Below are 24,896 nucleotides of genomic sequence, written 5' to 3'. Positions count from 1 at the left end.
TTCAGGCCCTACAACTTTCTAAATCGGTTCGGAATTTTACGAGCAACGGTTTGCGAATGGTGAGGCCCCAAATTTGGTGCAATGCGTTCCGGATGGGCCAAAAAGTGCACGTTTGTGCACGTTGTGCGAAAACGTGCACACCGATCGCTAATAAAAGTCATTCCACACGATTCCTGATTAGGTCGCAACTTTTGACGTTTTTACTTTTCGCGATTTCTCAAAGCTGTGGGACTAGTTACGCGCCAAAGTTTTTACGGAAGAATAATCTATAATAATAATAATATAACTAGAAACAAAATTCCAGGGAAATTTTGGAGTGCCACGGGACTACTGCCGGATGATTCTCGTGGTTTAAATCAGCAGTTAAACAGGGACTCTGTCCTGAGTTCACAGACACCTCATATAAGTCTGTAGGACAAACGGTTCACTAGTTAGTAAAAAGGGGCGTGGCTACTCAAAGGGGGCGTGGCTTCAATCACCAGTCAAACAGGGACTCTGTCCTGAGTCCACAGACACCTCATACAAGTCTGTAGGACAAACGGTTCACTAGTTAGTAAAAAGGGGCGTGGCTACTCAAAGGGGGCGTGGCTTCAATCACCAGTCAAACAGGGACTCTGTCCTGAGTCCACAGACACCTCATACAAGTCTGTAGGACAAACGGTTCACTAGTTCGTAAAAAGGGGCGTGGCTACTCAAAGGGGGCGTGGCTTCAATCACCAGTCAAACAGGGACTCTGTCCTGAGTCCACAGACACCTCATACAAGTCTGTAGGACAAACGGTTCACTAGTTAGTAAAAAGGGGCGTGGCTACTCAAAGAGGGCGTGGCTTCAATCACCAGTCAAACAGGTACTCTGTCCTGAGTTCACAGACACCTCATACAAGTCTCTAGGACAAACGGTTCATTAGTTAGTAAAAGGGGGCGTGGCTAGTCAAAAGGGGCGGGGTTATCAATCACCAGTTAAACAGGGACTCTATGCTGAGTAATCTGACACCTTATACAAGTTTCTAGGACAAACGGTTCATTAGTTATGAAAGGGGGCGTGGCTAATCAAAAAGGGCGGGAATTTATGAAATATTGTTATGTAGACAATCAGTGATGAGCCATCATCATGTATGACAAGTTTGAGGCAGATTGGACAATGTATGGTCAAGTTAAAAGAGTTAACTGTTTTCAGTTAAAATGTCTGTGTTGGAGGAGGGGAGAGGGAGGGGGGGGGAGCTTTGGTAGCTAAGCAACCACGTGGCCAGGTGGAGTCGACCAATCAGAGCAGAGCAATCAACAGAAACTAACTGTCACTGACAATGCTTTGCTAAAGTGAGCAGCCAGAGGTGGACAAACTGAAAATTCTGGCCTCGAACAGAAAGCATTTTCGGCAAAACCATAATACCTATCACTGATCCGACTTCACTTTGAGCGTCCTGAGTTCTTCCTGAACGTCTACATATATTTTTTTTTAACAAAAATGAAAAAATAGCTTTGTAAGAGCGATCTAAAAAAACGGTAAAATCTGATTATTTCAAAAATCCTTGTGTGTTTTTAATATGGGACTCAATGGGGCAGTTGATGCGTTTTGGTGGCACTTCTCTGTGTCCTGCGCCCAAACTAAAACTCTGACAGCTTTACCAGAGGATTGTGAGTGAGACCACAAATTTTCCTACGTTTCTATGTACAAATTATTACTGTAGAGTGAAATTTGCGGCCTGGAGCGCAGTTTTCAACTTTATTTTTTGACAATTCCTTCTCTCCCTCTACACTCTGCTTGATGACATCACCAGTCTAGAGTCTGAACATTCCGCGCAATACACACACATGGGAAAATCTCCCTCCCCATTAGTTTGGAAAAATGGAAATGTTTTCGCACTTCGTGCGAAAACTATACGTGCAATCGCTTTGAAATTTCACAGGACTAGAGTTAAATTCAGGCCCTACAACTTTCTAAATCGCTTCGGAATTTTACGAGCAACGGTTTGCAAATGGTGAGGCCCCAAAGTTGGCGCAATGCGTTCCGGATGGGCCAAAAAGTGCACGTTTGTGCACGTTGTGCGAAAACGTGCGCGCCGATCGCTAAAAAAAGTCATTCCACACGATTCCCGATTAGGGCGCAACTTTTGACGTTTTTACTTTTCGCGATTTCTCAAAGCTGCGAGACTAGTTACGCGCCAAAGTTTTTACGGAAGAATAATCTATAACTAGAAAATTTCTAAAGAAATTTTGATTGTGTGCTTGCCTCTGGACTGTGACTCTCGTGGCTTATCAAAAGGGGCACGGATTAAACAGGGACTTTCTGCTGAGTGCACTGACACCTCGTACAAGTCTCTAGGACAAACGGTTCACTAGTTAGTAAAAGGGGGCGTGGCTAATCAAAAAGGGCGGGAATTTATGAAATATTGTTATGTATAAGTGGTCAGTGATGAACCATCATTATGCTTGACAAGTTTGAGGAAGATTGGACAATGTATGGTCAAGTTATAAGGTCTCATGTTTTATGAAGAACAACATGTCTGTTCACTTAGAGTAAACTGACAGTTATCAGTTAGAATGTCTGTGTTGGAGGAGGGGAGGGGGGAGGCTTTGGTAGCTAAGCAACCACGTGGCCAGGTGGAGTCGACCAATAAGAGCAGAGCAATCAACTGAAATTAACTGCTGTTGGAGAGAGTTCCGCAGACAGAGGTGGACAAACTGAAAATTCTGGCCTCGAACAGAAAGCATTTTTGGCAAAACCATAATACCTATCATTGATCCGACTTCACTTTGAGCGTCCTGAGTTCTTCCTCAACGTCTACATATATTTTTTTTTAAGAAAAATGAAAAAATAGCTTTGTTAGAGCGAATTTAAAAAACTCTTACATCTCCTTTTTTGAGATATCATCCTGCGTTTTTAATATGGGAGCCAATGAGGCTGTTTTGGGGTTTTGGTGGTGCATCTCTGCATCTCACGCCTAAACTATAACTCTGACAGCTTTACCAGAGGATTGTGAGTGAGAGGACAAATTTTCCTACGTTTCTATGTATAAATTATTTCTGTAGAGTGAAATTTGCGGCCTGGAGCGCAGTTTTCAAATTTATTTTTGGACAATTCTTTCTCTCCCTCTACACTCTGTTTGATGACATCCCCACTCTAGACTCTCCATAGGGTTACATTGGGTGGATTTTTTGACGTGTTTTTGCCCAATAATTTGAAAACCGTTTGTCGAAACCCTTATAAAAGTCATAGCACACTTGTCATGGGTGAGCCGGTCGATTTGATACCTTTTTTGTGTATGTGTGACCAAAACTCTGGGAGGAGTAGTCGACCGAAAAATGACACGGAAGAAACGGAAGAATAATAAGCCCGAGGAATAACAATTAGTGTGCTTTTGCAAGCAAGCACACAAAATAATAAACATGAGCAATAATAAGAGATGCCTCGAGCTTCGCTCGAGGCACTCATCCTCACTGCTTGCAGTGAAGATGAGTGCCTCGCTGCTCAGCCGTGGCACTAACTAGAAACAAAATTCCAGGGAAATTTTGGAGTGCCACGGGACTACTGCCGGATGATTCTTGTTGCTTAAATCAGCAGTTAAACAGGGACTCTGTCCTGAGTTCACAAACACCTCATACAAGTCTGTAGGACAAACGGTTCACTAGTTAGTAAAAAGGGGCGTGGCTACTAAAAGGGGCGTGGCTACTCAAAAGGGGCAGGGTAATAAACCACCAGTTAAACAGGGACTCTGTCCTGAGTACACAGATACCTCATACAAGTCTGTAGGACAAACGGTTCACTAGTTAGTAAAAAGGGGCGTGGCTACTAAAAGGGGCGTGGCTACTCAAAAGGGGCAGGGTAATAAACCACCAGTTAAACAGGGACTCTGTCCTGAGTACACAGACACCTCATACAAGTCTGTAGGACAAACGGTTCAGTAGTTATTAAAAAGGGGCGTGGCTATTAAAAGGGGCGTGGCTACCCAAAAGGGGCGGGGTAATCAACCACCAGTTAAACAGGGAGTCTGTCCTGAGTACATAGACACCTCATACAAGTCTGTAGGACAAACGGTTCACTAGTTAGTAAAAAGGGGCGTGGCTACTCAAAGAGGGCGTGACTTCAATCACCAGTCAAACAGGTACTCTGTCCTGAGTTCACAGACACCTCATACAAGTCTCTAGGACAAACGGTTCATTAGTTAGTAAAAGGGGGCGTGGCTAGTCAAAAAGGGCGGGAATTTATGAAATATTGTTATGTAGACAATCAGTGATGAGCCATCATCATGTATGACAAGTTTGAGGCAGATTGGACAATGTATGGTCAAGTTAAAAGAGTTAACTGTTTTCAGTTAAAATGTCTGTGTTGGAGGAGGGGATAGGGAGGGGGGGAGAGCTTTGGTAGCTAAGCAACCACGTGGCCAGGTGGAGTCGACCAATCAGAGCAGAGCAATCAACAGAAACTAACTGTCACTGACAATGCTTTGCTAAAGTGAACAGCCAGAGGTGGACAAACTGAAAATTCTGGCCTCGAACAGAAAGCATTTTCGGCAAAACCATAATACCTATCACTGATCCGACTTCACTTTGAGCGTCCTGAGTTCTTCCTGAACGTCTACATATATTTTTTTTTAAGAAAAATGAAAAAAATAGCTTTGTTAGAGCGATCTAAAAAAATGGTAAAATCTGATTATTTCAAAAATCCTCGTGTGTTTTTAATATGGGACTCAATGGGGCAGTTGATGCGTTTTGGTGGCACTTCTCTGTGTCCTGCGCCCAAACTATAACTCTGACAGCTTTACCAGAGGATTGTGAGTGAGACCACAAATTTTCCTACGTTTCTATGTACAAATTATTACTGTAGAGTGAAATTTGCGGCCTTGAGCGCAGTTTTCAAATTTATTTTTTGACAATTCCTTCTCTCCCTCTACACTCTGCTTGATGACATCACCAGTCTAGAGTCTGAACATTCCGCGCAATACACACACGGGAAAATCTCCCTCCCCATTAGTTTGGAAAAATGGAAGTGCGAAAACTATACGTGCAATCGCTTTGAAATTTCACAGGACTAGAGTTAAATTCAGGCCCTACAACTTTCTAAATCGCTTCGGAATTTTACGAGCAACGGTTTGCAAATGGTGAGGCCCCAAAGTTGGCGCAATGCGTTCCGGATGGGCCAAAAAGTGCACGTTTGTGCATGTTGTGCGAAAACGTACGCGCCGATCGCTAAAAAAAGTCATTCCACACGATTCCCGATTAGGGCGCAACTTTTGACGTTTTTACTTTTCGCGATTTCTCAAAGCTGCGAGACTAGTTACGCGCCAAAGTTTTTACGGAAGAATAATCTATAAATAATAAACATGAGCAATAATAAGAGATGCCTCGAGCTTCGCTCGAGGCACTCATCCTCACTGCTTGCAGTGAGGATGAGTGCCTCGCTGCTCAGCCGTGGCACTAACTAGAAACAAAATTCCAGGGAAATTTTGGAGTGCCACGGGACTACTGCCGGATGATTCTCGTGGTTTAAATCAGCAGTTAAACAGGGACTCTGTCCTGAGTTCACAGACACCTCATACAAGTTTGTAGGACAAACGGTTCAGTAGTTAGTAAAAAGGGGCGTGGCTACTCAAGGGGGCGTGCCTTCAATCACCAGTAAAACGGGGGCTCCGTCCTGAGTTCACAGACACCTCATACAAGTCTGTAGCACAAACGGTTCACTAGTTAGTAAAAAGGGGCGTGGCTACTCAAAGGGGGCGTGGCTTCAATCACCAGTTTAACAGGGACTCTGTCCTGAGTTCACAGACACCTCATACAAGTCTGTAGGACAAACGGTTCACTAGTTAGTAAAAAGGGGCGTGGCTACTCAAAGGGGGCGTGGCTTCAATCACCAGTTAAACAGGGACTCTGTCCTGAGTTCACAGACATCTCATACAAGTCTGTAGGACAAACGGTTCATTAGTTAAGAAAGGGGGCGTGGCTAATCAAAAAGGGCGGGAATTTATGAAATATTGTTATGTAGACAATCAGTGATGAGCCATCATCATGTATGACAAGTTTGAGGCAGATTGGACAATGTATGGTCAAGTTAAAAGAGTTAACTGTTTTCAGTTAAAATGTCTGTGTTGGAGGAGGGGAGAGGGAGGGGGGGGGAGCTTTGGTAGCTAAGCAACCACGTGGCGAGGTGGAGTGGACCAATCAGAGCAGAGCAATCAACAGAAACTAACTGTCACTGACAATGCTTTGCTAAAGTGAGCAGCCAGAGGTGGACAAACTGAAAATTCTGGCCTCGAACAGAAAGCATTTTCGGCAAAACCATAATACCTATCACTGATCCGACTTCACTTTGAGCGTCCTGAGTTCTTCCTGAACGTCTACATATATTTTTTTTTAAGAAAAATGAAAAAATAGCTTTGTTAGAGCGATCTAAAAAAACGGTAAAATCTGATTATTTCAAAAATCCTCGTGTGTTTTTAATATGGGACTCAATGGGGCAGTTGTTGCGTTTTGGTGGCACTTCTCTGTGTCCTGCGCCCAAACTATAACTCTGACAGCTTTACCAGAGGATTGTGAGTGAGACCACAAATTTTCCTACGTTTCTATGTACAAATTATTTCTGTAGAGTGAAATTAGCGGCCTGGAGCGCAGTTTTCAAATTTATTTTTTGACAATTCCTTCTCTCCCTCTACACTCTGCTTGATGACATCACCAGTCTAGATTCTGAACATTCCGCGCAATACACACACATGGGAAAATCGCACCCCCCATTAGTTTGGAAAAATGGAAATGTTTTCGCACTTCGTGCGAAAACTATACGTGCAATCGCTCTGAAATTTCAGAGGACTAGAGTTAAATTCAGGCCCTACAACTTTCTAAATCGGTTCGGAATTTTACGGGCAACGGTTTGCGAATGGTGAGCCCCCAAAGTTTGCGCAATGCGTTCCGGATGGGCCAAAAAGTGCACGTTTGTGCACGTTGTGCGAAAACGTGCGCGCCGATCGCTAATAAAAGTCATTCCACACGATTCCCGATGAGGGCGCAACTTTTGACGTTTTTACTTTTCGCGATTTCTCAAAGCTGTGAGACTAGTTACGCGCCAAAGTTTTTACGGAAGAATAATCTATAATAAAGAATAACTAGAAACAAAATTCCAGGGAAATTTTGGAGTGCCACGGGACTACTGCCGGATGATTCTCGTGGTTTAAATCAGCAGCTAAACAGGGACCCTGTCTTGAGTTCACAGACACCTCATACAAGTCTGTAGGACAAACGGTTCACTAGTTAGTGAAAGGGGCGTGGCTAATCAAAAGGGGCGTGGCTTTAATCACCAGTCAAACAGGGACTCTGTCCTGAGTCCACAGACACCTCATACAAGGCTGTAGGACAAGCAGTTCACTAGTTAGTAAAAAGGGGCGTGGCTTCAATCACCAGTAAAACAGGGGCTCTGTCCTGAGTTAGCAGACACCTCATACAAGGCTGTAGGACAAACGGTTCACTAGTTAGTAAAAAGGGGCGTGGCCACTCAAAGGGGGCGTGGCTTCAATCACCAGTAAAACAGGGGCTCTGTCCTGAGTTAGCAGACACCTCATACAAGTTTCTAGGACAAACGGTTCATTAGTTAGTAAAAGGGGCGTGGCTAATCAAAAGGGGCGGGGTTATCAATCAACAGTTAGACAGGGACGCTATGCTGAGTAATCTGACACCTCATACAAGTTTCTAGGACCAACGGTTCATTAGTTAAGAAAGGGGGCGTGGCTAATCAAAAAGGGCGGGAATTTATGAAATATTGTTATGTACAACTGGTCAGTGATGAGCCATCATCATGCATGACAAGTTTGAAGCAGATTGGACAATGTATGGTCAAGTTATAAGGTCTCGTGTTTAATGAAAGAACGCCATATCTGTTCAGTGAGAATGTCTGTGTTGGAGGAGGGGGGGAGGGGAGTAGGAGGTTGGGGGAGGCTTTGGTAGCTAAGCAACCACGTGGCCAGGTGGAGTCCACCAATCAGAGCAGAGCAATCAACTGAAATTAACTGAAGGTGGAGACAGTTCTGCCACACTGAGCAGCCAGAGGTGGACAAACTGAAAATTCTGGCCTCGAACAGAAAGCATTTTCGGCAAAAACCATAATACCTATCATTGATCCGACTTCACTTTGAGCGCCCTGAGTTCTTCCTGAACATCTACATATATTTTTTTTTAAGAAAAATTAAAAAATAGCTTTGTTAGAGCGATCTAAAAAAACAGTAAAATCTGATTATTTCAAAAATCCTCGTGTGTTTTTAATATGGGACTCAATGGGGCAGTTGTTGCATTTTGGTGGCACTTCTCTGTGTCCTGCGCCCAAACTAAAACTCTGACAGCTTTACCAGAGGATTGTGAGTGAGAAGACAAATTTTCCTCCGTTTCTATGTATAAATTATTTCTGTAAAGTGGAATTTGCGGCCTGGAGCGCAGTTTTCAAATTTATTTTTTGACAATTCCTTCTCTCCCTCTCCACTCTGCTTGATGACATCACCGCTCTAGAGTCTGAACATTCCGCGCAATACACACACATGGGAAAATCGCCCTCCCCATTAGTTTGGAAAAATGGAAATGTTTTCGCACTTCGTGCGAAAACTATACGTGCAATCGCTTTGAAATTTCACAGGACTAGAGTTAAATTCAGGCCCTACAACTTTCTAAATCGGTTCAGAATTTTACGAGCAACGGTTTGCGAATGGTGAGGCCCCAAAGTTTGCGCAATGCGTTCCGGATGGGCCAAAAAGTGCACGTTTGTGCACGCTGTGCGAAAACGTGCGCGCCGATCTCTAATAAAAGTCATTCCACACGATTCCCGACCAGGGCGCAACTTTTGACGTTTTTACTTTTCGCAATTTCTCAAAGCTGTGGGACTAGTTACGCGCCAAAGTTTTTACGGAAGAATAATCTATAATAAATAATAAACATGAGCAATAATAAGAGATGCCTCGTGCTTCGCACGAGGCACTCATCCTCACTGCTTGCAGTGAAGATGAGTGCCTCGCTGCTCAGCCGTGGCACTAATAATAAACATGAGCAATAATAAGAGATGCCTCGTGCTTCGCACGAGGCACTCATCTTCACTGCAGTGAAGATGAGTGCCTCGTTGCTCAGCCGTGGCACTAACTAGAAAATTCCTAAAGAAATTTTGATTGTGTGCTTGCCTCTGGACCATCATTCTCGTGGCTCAAATCAACAGTCAAACTGGGACTCTGTCCTGAGTTCACAGACACCTCATACAAGTCTGTAGGACAAACGGTTCACAAGTTAGTAAAAGGGGGCGTGGTCACTCAAAGGGGGCGTGGCTTGAATCAGCAGTTAAACAGGGACTCTGTCCTGAGTTCACAGACACCTCATACAAGTATCTAGGAGAAACGGTTCATTAGTTATGAAAGGGGGCGTGGCTAATCAAAAAGGGCGGGAATTTATGAAACATTGTTATGTATAAGTGGTCAGTGATGAACCATCATCATGCTTGGCAAGATTGAGGAAGATTGGACAATGTATGGTCAAGTTATTAGGTCTGTTTACTTAGAGTAAACTGACAGTTATCAGTTAGAATGTCTGTGTTGGAGGAGGGAGAGGGGGGAGGGGGGAGGCTTTGGTAGCTAAGCAACCACGTGGCCAGGTGGAGTCGACCAATAAGAGCAGAGCAATCAACTGAAATTAACTGCTGTTGGAGAAAGTTCCGCAGACAGAGGTGGACAAACTGAAAATTCTGGCCTTGAACAGAAAGCATTTTTGGCAAAACCATAATACCTATCATTGATCCGACTTCACTTTTAGCGTCCTGAGTTCTTCCTCAACGTCTACATATTTTTTTTTTTTAAGAAAAATGAAAAAATAGCTTTGTTAGAGCGAATTCAAAAAACTCTTACATCTCCTTTTTTGAGATATCATACTGCGTTTTTAATATGGGAGCCAATGAGGCTGTTTTTGGGTTTTGGTGGTGCATCTCTGCATCTCACGCCTAAACTATAACTCTGACAGCTTTACCAGAGGATTGTGAGTGAGAGGACAAATTTTCCTACGTTTCTATGTATAAATTATTTCTGTAGAGTGAAATTTGCGGCCTGGAGCGCAGTTTTCAAATTTATTTTTGGACAATTCGTTCTCTCCCTCTACACTCTGTTTGGTGACATCACCACTCTGGACTCTCCATAGGGTTACATTGGGGGGATATTTTGACGTGTTTTTGCCCAATAATTTGAAAACCGTTTGTCGAAACCCTTATAAAAGTCATAGCACCCTTGTCATGGGTGAGCCGGTCGATTTGATACCTTTTTTGTGTATGTGTGGCCAAAACTCTGGGAGGAGTAGTCGACCGAAAAATGACACGGAAGAAACGGAAGAAGAATAAGCCCGGTGAATAATAGTTAGTGTGCTTTTGCAAGCACACAAAATAAAAATAAGCCCACGGAATAACAATTAGTGTGCTTTTGCAAGCAAGCACACAAAATAAGAATAAGCCCGGTGAATAGTAGTTAGTGTGCTTTTGCAAGCAAGCACACAAAATAACTAGAAACAAAATTCCAGGGAAATTTTGGAGTGCCACGGGACTACTGCCGGATGATTCTCGTGGTTTAAATCAGCAGTTAAACAGGGACTCTGTCCTGAGTTCACAGACACCTCATACAAGTTTGTAGGACAAACGGTTCAGTAGTTAGTAAAAAGGGGCGTGGCTACTCAAAGGGGGCGTGGCTTTAATCACCATTCACACAGGGACTCTGTCCTGAGTTCACAGACACCTCATACGAGTCTGTACGATAAACGGTTCACTAGTTAGTAAAAAGGGGCGTGGCTACTCAAAGGGGGCGTGGCTTCAATCACCAGTCAAACAGGGAGTTCTGTCCTGAGTTCACTGACACCTCATACAAGTCTGTGGCACAAACGGTTCACTAGTTAGTAAAAAGGGGCGTGGGTACTCAAAGGGGGCGGGGTTATCAATCAACAGTTAGACAGGGACGCCATGCTGAGTAATCTGACACCTCATACAAATTTCTAGGACAAACGGTTCATTAGTTAAGAAAGGGGGCGTGGCTAATCAAAAAGGGCGGGAATTTATGAAATATTGTTATGTAGACAATCAGTGATGAGCCATCATCATGTATGACAAGTTTGAGGCAGATTGGACAATGTATGGTCAAGTTAAAAGAGTTAACTGTTTTCAGTTAAAATGTCTAGTTTTCAAATTAATTTTTTGACAATTCGTTCTCTCCCTCTACACTCTGTTTGATGACATCACCGCTCTAGACTCTCCATAGGGTTACATTGGGGGGATTTTTTGACGTGTTTTTGCGAAGCACGAGGCACTCATCCTCACTGCTTGCAGTGAAGATGAGTGCCTCGCTGCTCAGCCGTGGCACTAACTAGAAACAAAATTCCAGGGAAATTTTGGAGTGCCACGGGACTACTGCCGGATGATTCTCGTGGTTTAAATCAGCAGTTAAACAGGGACTCTGTCCTGAGTTCACAGACACCTCATACAAGTCTGTAGGACAAACGGTTCACTAGTTAGTAAAAAGGGGCGTGGCTACTCAAAGGGGGCGTGGCTTCAATGACCAGTCAAACAGGGACTCTGTCCTGAGTTCACAGACACCTCATACAAGTCTGTAGGACAAACGGTTCACTAGTTAGTAAAAAAGGGGCGTGGCTACTCAAAAGGGGCAGGGTAATAAACCACCAGTTAAACAGGGACTCTGTCCTGAGTACACAGACACCTCATACAAGTCTGTAGGACAAACGGTTCACTAGTTAGTAAAAAGGGGCGTGGCTAATAAAAGGGGCGTGGCTACCCAAAAGGGGCGGGGTAATCAACCACCAGTTAAACAGGGACTCTGTCCTGAGTACACAGACACCTCATACAAGTCTGTAGGACAAACGGTTCACTAGTTAGTAAAAAGGGGCATGGCTATTAAAAGTGGCGTGGCTACCCAAAAGGGGCGGGGTAATCAACCACCAGTTAAACAGGGAGTCTGTCCTGAGTACATAGACACCTCATACAAGTCTGTAGGACAAACGGTTCACTAGTTAGTAAAAAGGGGCGTGGCTACTCAAAGAGGGCGTGGCTTCAATCACCAGTCAAACAGGGACTCTGTCCTGAGTTCACAGACACCTCATACAAGTCTCTAGGACAAACGGTTCATTAGTTAGTAAAAGGGGGGCGTGGCTAGTCAAAAGGGGCGGGGTTATCAATCACCAGTTAAACAGGAACTCTATGCTGAGTAATCTGACACCTTATACAAGTTTGTAGGACAAACGGTTCATTAGTTATGAAAGGGGGCGTGGCTAATCAAAAAGGGCGGGAATTTATGAAATATTGTTATGTAGACAATCAGTGATGAGCCATCATCATGTATGACAAGTTTGAGGCAGATTGGACAATGTATGGTCAAGTTAAAAGAGTTAACTGTTTTCAGTTAAAATGTCTGTGTTGGAGGAGGGGAGAGGGAGGGGGGGGGGGGGCTTTGGTAGCTAAGCAACCACGTGGCCAGGTGGAGTCGACCAATCAGAGCAGAGCAATCAACAGAAACTAACTGTCACTGACAATGCTTTGCTAAAGTGAGCAGCCAGAGGTGGACCAACTGAAAATTCTGGCCTCGAACAGAAAGCATTTTCGGCAAAACCATAATACCTATCACTGATATGACTTCACTTTGAGCGTCCTGAGTTCTTCCTGAACATCTACATATATTTTTTTTTAAGAAAAATGAAAAAATAGCTTTGTTAGAGCGATCTAAAAAAATGGTAAAATCTGATTATTTCAAAAATCCTCGTGTGTTTTTAATATGGGACTCAATGGGGCTGTTGTTGCGTTTTGGTGGCACTTCTCTGTGTCCTGCGCCCAAACTAAAACTCTGACAGCTTTACCAGAGGATTGTGAGTGAGAAAACAAATTTTCCTACGTTTCTATGTATAAATTATTTCTGTAGGTTGGATTTTGCGGCCTGGAGCGCAGTTTTCAAATTTATTTTCTGACAATTCCTTCTCTCCCTCTACACTCTGCTTGATGACATCGCTCTGGACTCTGAACATTCCGTGCAATACACACACATGGGAAAATCGCCATCCCCATTAGTTTGGAAAAATGGAAATGTTTTCGCACTTCGTGCGAAAACTATACGTGCAATCGCTCTGAAATTTCACAGGACTAGAGTTAAATTCAGGCCCTACAACTTTCAAAATCGGTTCGGAATTTTACGAGCAACGGTTTGCGAATGGTGAGGCCCCAAAGTTTGCGCAATGCGTTCCGGATGGGCCAAAAAGTGCACGTTTGTGCACGCTGTGCGAAAACGTGCGCGCCGATCGCTAAAAAAAGTCATTCCACACGATTCCCCATTAGGGCACAACTTTTGACGTTTTTACTTTTCGCGATTTCTCAAAGCTGTGGGACTAGTTACGTGCCAAAGTTTTTACGGAAGAATAATCTATAAATAAAGAATAATAATAATACTAGAAACAAAATTCCAGGGAAATTTTGGAGTGCCACGGGGCTACTGCCGGATGATTCTCGTGGTTTAAATCAGCAGTTAAACAGGGACTCTGTCCTGAGTTCACAGACACCTCATACAAGTTTGTAGGACAAACGGTTCAGTAGTTAGTAAAAAGGGGCGTGGCTACTCAAAGGGGGCGTGGCTTTAATCACCATTCACACAGGGACTCTGTCCTGAGTTCACAGACACCTCATACGAGTCTGTACGACAAACGGTTCACAAGTTAGTAAAAAGGGGCGTGGCTACTCAAGGGGGCGTGCCTTCAATCACCAGTAAAACAGGGGCTCCGTCCTGAGTTCACAGACACCTCATACAAGTCTGTAGCACAAACGGTTCACTAGTTAGTAAAAAGGGGCGTGGCTTCAATCACCAGTAAAACAGGGGCTCTGTCCTGAGTTCACAGACATCTCATACAAGTCTGTAGGACAACCGGTTCACAAGTTAGTAAAAGGGGGCGTGGTTACTCAATGGGGGCGTGGCTTCAATCAGCAATTAAACAGGGACTCTGTCCTGAGTTCACAGACACTTCATACAAGTCTGTAGGACAAACGGTTCATTAGTTAGTAAAAGAGGGCGTGGCTAATCAAAAGGGGCGGGAATTTATGAAATATTGTTATGAAGACAATCAGTGATGAGCCATCATCATGTATGACAAGTTTGAGGCAGATTGGACAATGTATGGTCAAGTTAAAAGAGTTAACTGTTTTCAGTTAAAATGTCTGTGTTGGAGGAGGGGAGAGGGAGGGGGGAAGCTTTGGTAGCTAAGCAACCACGTGGCCAGGTGGAGTCGACCAATCAGAGCAGAGCAATCAACAGAAACTAACTGTCACTGACAATGCTTTGCTAAAGTGAGCAGCCAGAGGTGGACAAACTGAAAATTCTGGCCTCGAACAGAAAGCATTTTCGGCAAAACCATAATACCTATCACTGATCCGACTTCACTTTGAGCGTCCTGAGTTCTTCCTGAACATCTACATATATTTTTTTTTAAGAAAAATGAAAAAATAGCTTTGTTAGAGCGATCTAAAAAAACTCTTAAATCTGATTATTTCAAAAATCCGCCTGTGTTTTTAATATGGGACTCAATGGGGCAGTTGTTGCGTTTTGGTGGCACTTCTCTGTGTCCTGCGCCCAAACTAAAACTCTGACAGCTTTACCAGAGGATTGTGAGTGAGACCACAAATTTTCCTACGTTTCTATGTATAAATTATTTCTGTAGAGTGAAATTTGCGGCCTGGAGCGCAGTTTTCAAATTTATTTTGTGACAACTCCTTCTCTGCCTCTACACTCTGCTTGATGACATCACCAGTCTAGATTCTGAACATTCCGCGCAATACACACACATGGGAAAATCGCCGTCCCCATTAGTTTGGAAAAATGGAAATGTTTTCGCACTTCGTGCGAAAACTATACGTGCAATCGCTCTGAAATTTCACAGGACTAGAGTTAAATTCAGGCCCTACAACTTTCTAAATCGGTTCGGAATTTTACGAGCAACGGTTTGCGAATGGTGAGGCCCCAAAGTTTGCGCAATGCGTTCCGGATGGGCCGAAAAGTGCACGTTTGTGCACGTTGTGCGAAAACGTGCGCGCCGATCGCTAATAAAAGTCATTCCACACGATTCCCGATTAGGGCGCAACTTTTGACGTTTTTACTTTTTGCGATTTCTCAAAGCTGTGGGACTAGTTACGCGCCAAAGTTTTTACGGAAGAATAATCTATAATAAATAATAAACATGAGCAATAATAAGAGATGCCTCGTGCTTCGCACGAGGCACTCATCCTCACTGCTTGCAGTGAAGATGAGTGCCTCGCTGCTCAGCCGTGGCACTAACTAGAAACAAAATTCCAGGGAAATTTTGGAGTGCCACGGGACTACTGCCGGATGATTCTCGTGGTTTAAATCAGCAGTTAAACAGGGACTCTGTCCTGAGTTCACAGACACCTCATACAAGTCTGTAGGACAAACGGTTCACTAGTTAGTAAAAAGGGGCGTGGCTACTCAAAGGGGGCGTGGCTTCAATGACCAGTCAAACAGGGACTCTGTCCTGAGTTCACTGACACCTCATACAAGTCTGTAGGACAAACGGTTCACTAGTTAGTAAAAGGGGCGTGGCCTATCAAAAGGGGCGGGGTTATCAATCACCAGTTAAACAGGGACGCCATGCTGAGTAATCTGACACCTCATACAAATTTCTAGGACAAACGGTTCATTAGTTAAGAAAGGGGGCGTGGCTAATCAAAAAGGGCGGGAATTTATGAAATATTGTTATGTAGACAATCAGTGATGAGCCATCATCATGTATGACAAGTTTGAGGCAGATTGGACAATGTATGGTCAAGTTAAAAGAGTTAACTGTTTTCAGTTAAAATGTCTGTGTTGGAGGAGGGGAGAGGGAGGGGGAGGGGGCTTTGGTAGCTAAGCAACCACGTGGCCAGGTGGAGTCGACCAATCAGAGCAGAGCAATCAACAGAAACTAACTGTAACTGACAATGCTTTGCTAAAGTGAGCAGCCAGAGGTGGACCAACTGAAAATACTGGCCTCGAACAGAAAGCATTTTCGGCAAAACCATAATACCTATCACTGATATGACTTCACTTTGAGCGTCCTGAGTTCTTCCTGAACATCTACATATATTTTTTTTTAAGAAAAATGAAAAAATAGCTTTGTTAGAGCGATCTAAAAAAATGGTAAAATCTGATTATTTCAAAAATCCTCGTGTGTTTTTAATATGGGACTCAATGGGGCTGTTGTTGCGTTTTGGTGGCACTTCTCTGTGTCCTGCGCCCAAACTAAAACTCTGACAGCTTTACCAGAGGATTGTGAGTGAGACCACAAATTTTCCTACGTTTCTATGTACAAATTATTACTGTAGAGTGAAATTTGCGGCCTGGAGCGCAGTTTTCAAATGTATTTTTTGACAATTCCTTCTCTCCCTCTACACTCTGCTTGATGACGTCACCACTCTAGATTCTGAACATTCCGCGCAATACACACACATGGGAAAATCGCCCTCCCCATTAGTTTGGAAAAATGGAAATGTTTTCGCACTTCGTGCGAAAACTATACGTGCAATCGCTCTGAAATTTCACAGGACTAGAGTTAAATTCAGGCCCTACAACTTTCTAAATCGGTTCGGAATTTTACGAGCAACGGTTTGCGAATGGTGAGGCCCCAAAGTTGGCGCAATGCGTTCCGGATGGGCCGAAAAGTGCACGTTTGTGCACGTTGTGCGAAAACGTACGCGCCGATCGCTAAAAAAAGTCATTCCACACGATTCCCGATTAGGGCGCAACTTTTGACGTTTTTACTTTTCGCGATTTCTCAAAGCTGCGAGACTAGTTACACGCCAAAGTTTTTACGGAAGAATAATCTATAACTAGAAACAAAATTCCAGGGAAATTTTGGAGTGCCACGGGACTACTGCCGGATGATTCTCGTGGTTTAAATCAGCAGTTAAACAGGGACTCTGTCCTGAGTTCACAGACACCTCATACAAGTCTGTAGGACAAACGGTTCACTAGTTAGTAAAAAGGGGCGTGGCTACTCAAAGGGGGCGTGGCTTCAATCACCAGTCAAACAGGGACTCTGTCCTGAGTCCACAGACACCTCATACAAGTCTGTAGGACAAACGGTTCACTAGTTAGTAAAAAGGGGCGTGGCTACTCAAAGGGGGCGTGGCTTCAATCACCAGTCAAACAGGGAGTTCTGTCCTGAGTTCACTGACACCTCATACAAGTCTGTGGCACAAACGGTTCACTAGTTAGTAAAAAGGGGCGTGGGTACTCAAAGGGGGCGGGGTTATCAATCAACAGTTAGACAGGGACGCCATGCTGAGTAATCTGACACCTCATACAAATTTCTAGGACAAACGGTTCATTAGTTAAGAAAGGGGGCGTGGCTAATCAAAAAGGGCGGGAATTTATGAAATATTGTTATGTAGACAATCAGTGATGAGCCATCATCATGTATGACAAGTTTGAGGCAGATTGGACAATGTATGGTCAAGTTAAAAGAGTTAACTGTTTTCAGTTAAAATGTCTGTGTTGGAGGAGGGGAGAGGGGGGGGGGGGGAGCTTTGGTAGCTAAGCAACCACGTGGCCAGGTGGAGTCGACCAATCAGAGCAGAGCAATCAACAGAAACTAACTGAAGGTGGAGACAGTCCTGCCACACTGAGCAGCCAGAGGTGGACAAACTGAAAATTCTGGCCTCGAACAGAAAGCATTTTTGGCAAAACCATAACACCTATCACTAATCTGACTTCACTTTGAGCGTCCTGAGTTCTTCCTGAACGTCTACATATATTTTTTTTTAAGAAAAATGAAAAAATAGCTTTGTTAGAGCGATTTAAAAAAACTCTTACATCTGATTTTTTCAAAAATCCTCACGTGTTTTTAATATGGGACTCAATGGGGCAGTTGATGCGTTTTGGTGGCACTTCTCTGTGTCCTGCGCCCAAACTATAACTCTGACAGCTTTACCAGAGGATTGTGAGTGAGAAGACAAATTTTCCTCCGTTTCTATGTATAAATTATTTCTGTAGAGTGGAATTTGCGGCCTGGAGCGCAGTTTTCAAATTTATTTTTTGACAATTCCTTCTCTCCCTCTCCACTCTGCTTGATGACATCACCGCTCTAGAGTCTGAACATTCCGCGCAATACACACACATGGGAAAATCGCCCTCCCCATTAGTTTGGAAAAATGGAAATGTTTTCGCACTTCGTGCGAAAACTATATGTGCAATCGCTTTGAAATTTCACAGGACTAGAGTTAAATTCAGGCCCTACAACTTTCTAAATCGGTTCGGAATTTTACGAGCAACGGTTTGCGAATGGTGAGGCCCCAAAGTTTGCGCAATGCGTTCCGGATGGGCCGAAAAGTGCACGTTTGTGCACGTTGTGCGAAAACGTGCACGCCGATCGCTAAAAAAAGTCATTCCACACGATTCCCGATTAGGGCGCAACTTTTGACGTTTTTACTTTTCGCGATTTCTCAAAGCTGCGGGACTAGTTACGCGCCAAAGTTTTTACGGAAGAATAATCTATAATAAAGAATAATAATAACTAGAAACAAAATTCCAGGGAAATTTTGGAGTGCCACGGGACTACTGCCGGATGATTCTCGTGGTTTAAATCAGCAGTTAAACAGGGAATCTGTCCTGAGTTCACAGACACCTCATACAAGTCTGTAGGACTAACGGTTCACTAGTTAGTAAAAAGGGGCGTGGCTACTCAAAGGGGGCGTGGCTTCAATCACCAGTCAAACAGGGACTCTGTCCTGAGTCCACAGACACCTCATACAAGTCTGTAGGACAAACGGTTCACTAGTTAGTCAAAAGGGGCGTGGCTACTCAAAGGGGGCGTGGCTTCAATCACCAGTCAAACAGGGACTCTGTCCTGAGTTCACAGACACCTCATACAAGTCTGTAGGACAAACGGTTCACTAGTTAGTAAAAGGGGCGTGGCTTATCAAAAGGGGCGGGGTTATCAATCAACAGTTAGACAGGGACGCCATGCTGAGTAATCTGACACCTCATACAAATTTCTAGGACAAACAGTTCATTAGTTAAGAAAGGGGGCGTGGCTAATCAAAAAGGGCGGGAATTTATGAAATATTGTTATGAAGACAATCAGTGATGAGCCATCATCATGTATGACAAGTTTGAGGCAGATTGGACAATGTATGGTCAAGTTAAAAGAGTTAACTGTTTTCAGTTAAAATGTCTGTGTTGGAGGAGGGGAGAGGGAGGGGGGGGAGCTTTGGTAGCTAAGCAACCACGTGGCCAGGTGGAGTCGACCAATCAGAGCAGAGCAATCAACAGAAACTAACTGTCACTGACAATGCTTTGCTAAAGTGAGCAGCCAGAGGTGGACAAACTGAAAATTCTGGCCTCGAACAGAAAGCATTTTTGGCAAAACCATAACACCTATCACTAATCTGACTTCACTTTGAGCATCCTGAGTTCTTCCTGAACATCTACATATGTTTTTTTTTAAGAAAAATGAAAAAATAGCTTTGTTAGAGCGATTTTAAAAAACTGTTAAATTTTTTTTTTGAGAAATCTTCCTTCATTTTTAATATGGGAGCCGATGCGGCAGTTGGTGCATTTTGTTTGAGCATCTGTGCGTCCTGCGCCAAAACTATAACTCTGACAGCTTTACCAGAGGATTGTGAGTGAGAGGACAAATTTTCCTACGTTTCTATGTATAAATTATTTCTGTAGAGTGGAATTTGCGGCCTGGAGCGCAGTTTTCAAATTTATTTTTTGACAGTTCCTTCTCTCCCTCTCCACTCTGCTTGATGACATCACCGCTCTAGAGTCTGAACATTCCGCGCAATACACACACATGGGAAAATCTCCCTCCCCATTAGTTTGGAAAAAATGAAATGTTTTCGCACTTCGTGCGAAAACTATACATGCAATCGCTTTGAAATTTCACAGGACTAGAGTTAAATTCAGGCCCTACAACTTTCTAAATCGGTTCGGAATTTTATGAGCAACGGTTTGCGAATGGTGAGGCCCCAAAGTTTGCGCAATGCGTTCCGGATGGGCCGAAAAGTGCACGTTTGTGCACGTTGTGCAAAAACGTGCGCGCCGATCGCTAAAAAAAGTCATTCCACACGATTCCCGATTAGGGCGCAACTTTTGACGTTTTTACTTTTCGCGATTTCTCAAAGCTGTGGGACTAGTTACGCGCCAAAGTTTTTACGGAAGAATAATCTATATATAATAATAATAATAAACATGAGCAATAATAAGAGATGCCTCGTGCTTCGCACGAGGCACTCATCCTCACTGCTTGCAATGAAGATGAGTGCCTCGCTGCTCAGCCGTGGCACTAATAAACATGAGCAATAATAAGAGATGCCTCGTGCCTCGCTGCTCAGCCGTGGCACTAATAATAATAATAATAAACATGAGCAATAATAAGAGATGCCTCGTGCTTTGCACGAGGCACTCATCCTCACTGCTTGCAGTGAAGATGAGTGCCTCGCTGCTCAGCCGTGGCACTAATAATAAACATGAGCAATAATAACAGATGCCTCGAGCTTCGCTCGAGGCACTCATCCTCACTGCTTGCAGTGAAGATGAGTGCCTCGCTGCTCAGCCGTGGCACTAATAAACATGAGCAATAATAAGAGGTGCCTCGCTGCTCAGCCGTGGCACTAAATAGACCCGGTGAATAGTAGTTAGTGTGCTTTTGCAAGCAAGCACACAAAATAAGCCCGGTGAAGAGTAGTTAGTGTGCTTTTGCAAGCACACAAAATAAGCCCGAGGAATAACAATTAGTGTGCTTTTGCAAGCAAGCACACAAAATAAGCCCGAGGAATAACAATTAGTGTGCTTTTGCAAGCAAGCACACAAAATAAGACATAAGCCCACGGAATAACAATTAGTGTGCTTTTGCAAGCAAGCACACAAAATAAACTTTTTATCTATTAGTACGGAACGGGTGGAAGAAAGTTAGTCCAGAGATATACTTGCTTTTAACAATGTTTGCGTGCACATGATGACTGCTTTGCATGCCCATGCAACAGTTTGGAGTGTTGGTTGTCATCAGAAATCGAAGACGCCTTCACAAGTTGTGCAGGGGCAATGTAGGAATAGGACCTACCAATGTCACAACATGCTTATTTAAGGCCCTTATATATCATCTACAAAGACCCTGCTGTGATATCAGAATCTACAATATAGTAATGTCTTGGAGTGTTGCCATGTTTGTTATTTACATCCTGCAAATCTGTGAGTTTTATTTGGTCTGACTTCTCTGGTGTGCCCTCTAGTGGATTCCTCCAGTAATGTGCATTGCACATCAGCAATATGGGAAAAATTCACAAAAATCACAGCTGGTCGTCTACGCACATGGTTACACGCATGGTTAAAAAGAAAGCAAATCATTGCAAACATGACTTTTGGACATCTTTTTTTCCACATTTCTTAAATTTTCCATTTTGTTTGATTAGGTTTGATTTAATTTCTCTGATCGTTGGTCAATTTGACCTGGGGCATGTTTAATTATCCAAAAGTGTCAGAAATGAAAAAATCCCAATAAACATTGTTAATTTTTGTTAAATTTCTTTAATAACTCCATTACTAACCATTTCACAGATCATGGTTTAATGAGGATAATTCACTCGTTTTCCCATTAAAAAACACATGTTAAACTTTTTTTTATGGATATTGAAAAGACCTAAATATAAAATACAATGGTTATACACTGTTTTCTTTTTATGAAAAAAATACAACAACATAACAACAGGAGAGTTAAACCCAAATGTGTTTCAAATGTGAAAACTAACAGTAAGAAATTGCATGAAAATCTCACATTTTCATAAATGAAATAAATTAGTATTGAAAAAATTAGTCAGTTAGTCAAGGATTTTAAAATAAGGGTCTTCAATATGTACTTGGTGGCTTTGTGCAAAATATTGCACTAAAATACTAAAGTTAAAAAACCTTCACCAGCTATTGATTCATGTAGGAAACATAAATACATAATTATAAAAATGATTTTACTGTAAATAAGGATTAATCCTACCCCTCTATCTAGAGCATTACTCAGCACTTTGTCGAGATATATAATCACTCACTGCTGTTATGGAAACTATTTAGTCCTCAGTTTATCCTTCCTACACATGGGTAAATCTACAATATACCTCATATTATTAGCTTGTTAATTTCCCATCATTCCACTGGGTAATATGGATGAAGTAACGCAGTCTCAGGGTGTGTGAGATGAATGTATTGATAATAAACAGTAAGTGACAGAGAGGAAACGAGTGTTGGGTGCAGGTGGGAGCTGCTTTCTCTCCATGGGCCTGCTGCTTTCCATCTGGAAGCAGAGTGAGGCCAGAGATGTCCAAGTAGACCACAGGAAAAGATTTTGTCATATATCCAAAATACCTTTCATAATATCAGACATATGTATCTCCATTATTCCAACACAGAAAAAGCAAAACAACAGTCGGAAATAACTGGAAACTCAAGACTGCCACAACTATGAGTACATGCCAGTAAGAATTGTCAGTTTGTGATGATGATGATGAGTTTGTACAGCTAATGTGTAATCAGTTGTAACATCTCTATGTATTTCTGTCCTACCCTTATGTTCACAGGGATTACAGCAAGAAAGATCTGTGAGCCTGAAAAGCTGTCCAGGAGAAAATGTGTACAATGTATTGAATTATTAGACGTTCCTGTCCTTATCTTGGTGGCGGAGACATGTCCTGTGCATTGTTGATTTAAGACAGCCAGCCAGCTTCAATCAGCACTTTATAGGTCAGGATTCGAGCCATTCTGTCGAATCGCAACTTTTCCGTCCCCAGGACGTTACATGCATAAATATCCATGCAAGTATCTGTACAATACATATCGGTATTGTACAATACCGAGTATCGGTAGTCCTCCACTTGATCCTGATTGTATATTGAAGGTTTATTGTGTATGTATGTAAAGTATACCCTGAATAAAAAAAACTATAAAAAAAAAAAGCACAACACTTTACCATGAAATTTCATCCATTTATTATCCTTAACTGCTCAACCAAACTCAGGTCATGGGGGGCTGGAGTCAATCCCAGCTGACACTGGGTGAGATGTGGGGTGCACCCTGGACAGGTCTTTACCATGAAATGTAATGACTGAAATCCATTTTTGGGGTTATTGTGTGATTCTCTATCCAAGTTGCACATAAAACGTGTTTTTTTTCATTGGAAATTCATGTTCTCTTACCCTGACACATTCCCACTCTGAAGACTTGGGCCATAATAGAGGTCACATGATTAACAGAAATTAGGATGAACTGAATCTCCAGTTTGCTCCCTCTATTTACTGTAAGTTTAATCATAATGTATGACTGACAATGCCAGTCTCAATATTTTATAGATGCAGGAACCATCAAATGAATACCAACACTTTAAGGATTTTCCATGCCATTACAATTTGTCATGTGGCTACAGTTTATGTATTGAATGCTGTGCCAAAAACTCTAAAAAAAATAAATAAAAAAAAGGCCACTATCACATATTTGAAAGAGCACAAAATATGTGTATGTTTATATGTAAGTGTTTTTGAAAAGATACATGCAAATAGGAACTAGTTTGTAGAAAGGCCTGTTTATTGGTACTGAGGTGTTTAAGCCTTTCCCCAGTGGTTTGTCATACTGTAACAATCCAACACGCACGCACACACACACACACACACACACACACACGTTGCCCCTAAGGCCAGCTTCTTAAAGGGCAAGACTTTTTTCACAACCACAGTAAAGTATTGATTTTGCTGTCGATTTCCATGACAATCATGAAACAGAAGTAAGTCTTATGTGATGCATAGTCACTGTGTTGTCACTGCCAGCCATAGATAAATTACCAAGGATGCTAATTATAACAATTTAGCTGAAAAACATCAAGTCTGAACTAAATTTCCACAAATCTAGAGACAACAAAGAGAAAAGTTTCAGAAAGAGTCATCACTTTAAAGTGTTGTGTGGTAGCTTTGAAATGTGTGTTATTGCATGGGGTTATAAAGTGAAAGCAGTTCCAACTGGTTCTTTGAGGAGATGATAAGCACACTTTCCCTTCATCTGTGTAAGAAAGATGACGCTGATCCTGAGGACAGTGAGCTTGATGTGGATATTCTGTTCCTATGTCAGTGCTTGTATGAGTCCCAGTGTCCTGAAGCATGCCTCGACCTTCTGCACAAACTGGACTACTATCTGGATCTCAGTGGAGAGAGTCTCGACCCTTACCCTTGCTGTGCTGTGGCTTATGTGGTCACTCAGTTAAAGGAGAGGAAAATACATCTGAACCTTGAGGACGTAATGGTATCAGAACAAGGAATGAGACGACTATTTGGATGCCTTAAAAATGCCCAATGGTACGGGTGAGCATGTTTTTAAAGTGTCAAATTACTGCTGAGGTTACAAAATAGTCAATCATGTAGGACAGATTGGTCCTTTTTACGTGCAGCTATTTATTTTTTAAAGTTTAATCCAAGACATAATAAGGATGACAAAGTAGAATGACCCATGTGACCCTGAAAAGGATAAGTGGGTGTAAAAATATATGAAAAATATTAGGAGAAAATAAAGAATGGTGCTTTTGTTGTGGCTTCTTCAAGGCTCGAAATCATTTACTCGGTATCACTAATGCTTCGTCCTTCAAAAAGTTTGGAGCACCAGCAAAAATTTAAGACGAGCTGACATGAAAGACCTATTAAAATATCAGCACCTTATAAAAATGTCATGTTAGCAGGGCAAGTTAGACTGTGGAAGCCTGCCACAGTCTAGGCTATTAATGAGAAACACATGGCAGACATACTAATAATTACTGAAGAAATTGAACCGGAAGGTTTTTGCATAGATTCCATTTCAGGTGCATATGTGGCAAAAATGAACGCCTTTTTAAATCACACTTTACTGG

At 42.7% G+C, this 24,896-nt stretch overlaps 1 protein-coding gene across 1 annotated transcript in view; it reads left to right on the top strand.

Annotated features, from left to right (window-relative positions):
• si:dkey-283b1.7 (von Willebrand factor C domain-containing protein 2-like) overlaps positions 1-24,896 on the top strand; it is a 71,477-nt gene that overhangs the window by 46,119 nt on the left and 462 nt on the right. The window contains exon 4 of the mRNA XM_059347778.1: positions 22,591-24,351. The gene's annotated coding sequence lies outside the window, so the exon portion shown is untranslated. The remainder of the gene's footprint in view (positions 1-22,590; positions 24,352-24,896) is intronic.

The sequence above is a fragment of the Centropristis striata genome, chromosome 13 (assembly GCF_030273125.1).
Source record: "Centropristis striata isolate RG_2023a ecotype Rhode Island chromosome 13, C.striata_1.0, whole genome shotgun sequence".
In the NCBI taxonomy this organism is placed as follows: Eukaryota; Metazoa; Chordata; class Actinopteri; order Perciformes; family Serranidae; genus Centropristis; species Centropristis striata.
This window is presented reverse-complemented; position numbering and strand designations above follow the sequence as displayed.